The 1,606-nt window shown below is 41.3% G+C and overlaps 1 pseudogene; it reads left to right on the forward strand.

Annotated features, from left to right (window-relative positions):
- Positions 1-242: 242 nt before the first annotated feature.
- LOC122815051 lies at positions 243-881 on the forward strand (annotated as a pseudogene).
- Positions 882-1,606: the final 725 nt, after the last annotated feature.

Here is a 1,606-nt window from a genome sequence, read left to right on the forward strand (position 1 = left end):
GTAGAGGTGAATGCTTACTCTTCAGATTTGCTTTCAGAAAAGGAGGGGGGAGACATTTGGTGTGGAGAATGTTGAGGGAGACCAGATACAGGATATGGAAGATCTTTTCCAGGGTCTATATCATGAGATTGAAACATTAGGTAGTCGAATAACTAATGGTCAATCTCTAAATGTCGAACTGTGAAAATCGCTAACAGTTTTGGGGAACACATATAGACGTCGGCAAGTTGCTTTTCATTTAAATGGTTGATCGCCTATGTAATGAGTGGATGTTGCCTGATTTCTGATAGATATGACATCTCTGTCTTTGCTGATAAACATCCAGAAGATAAAACCTACCAAAACAAAGTACAGGATCTAAGCAAGATATATACTGGCATTCGAAAAGTAGAAGGGGATGGCAACTGCTTTTACAGAGCACTGGGATTTGCTTACCTTGAGTCCATTACTAGGCATAAAAAAGAAATTAAAAAGTTTAAGGATATTGCATTGCACAGTAAAGATGAACTGTTATCTGCTGGTTTTGAGGAGACCTCATTTTGTAGTACCTTCAGTAATTTTTTAAAAGCTGTATCTTTGGTGGAAACTGAGAACTGTACTGCCAGCCTCCTAAATCTGTTCAACGATCGTTGTCAGTCAGACAGCATTGTTCAATATCTTCAACTGCTAACATCTGCATACTTAAAGAACCAGACAAAGTTCTTTCAGTATTTCCTTGAAAATGGAACAAGTATCAATAATTTTTGTGCTCTGGAGGTAAGCCTATGAACAAAGAATGTGATCATATTCAGATTATTGCACTGTCCGAAGCACTCAGGATACCAGCACAAGTGGAATATATGGACGCATCTGACAATTTTGCCTTCAGTGTAATTACCTAACCCTGAAGTCTCCCATCATTCCAAGACATACCCGGCTGCCTGACTGAGAAAAGATCCTCCAAACAGGGATCCTCCACTGTTCTCCTTAACTTCTTTGCCTGTCCTAAAGAACTGCCCAGAAAAGTGTATGTATCCTAATGGGAAAAATATCCTTACCTGTTGCTGTTGTATTTAGCCCTGCGTATGATCGCTAGCAGCCTACTGTGGACTTCTCTTGCCCCTCTATTTTCTCTACACTGCTCTAAGGCTCTTGTTATTGATGGTTTGTCTACTAGGTGGCAGCATATACCTACTGTAAATTATTCATTGTATCTCCCATATTAAACAAATACCAAATAATTTCTAAAAGGGCCATTACTACCCTGTCTTCAGCCTACAATCTCTGTAACCCTCTGCTCTTACCTATTTATAACTATAGTAAACCAGAGCTCCATCTCCATACCTTCCTACCTCTGAGCTTACCTCTCAGTCCACTGATAGCTCTTCTTGCCTTCATCCTTCTCCTTGGCTCTATCTCTGGGTCTACTCTCCACTGCCTCATTCCCCCCCTTTTTTTCTGCAGACCACTACTCTAAGTCATGTCTATCCACCCACATCCCCCTACCTTTACTCTACCTTCCCACTTCCTGCCTCACTCCTCCCCCTTCCCTAACCTGCCTCACCTCCCACTAAACCTTTAAAAGGATGCCAGCATTTGTGGCACCATCTTTAAACAACACTCTATC

Source organism: Protopterus annectens, chromosome 11.part0 (assembly GCF_019279795.1).
Source record: "Protopterus annectens isolate FY-2018-M chromosome 11.part0, PAN1.0, whole genome shotgun sequence".
NCBI classification, from domain to species: domain Eukaryota; kingdom Metazoa; phylum Chordata; order Ceratodontiformes; family Protopteridae; genus Protopterus; species Protopterus annectens.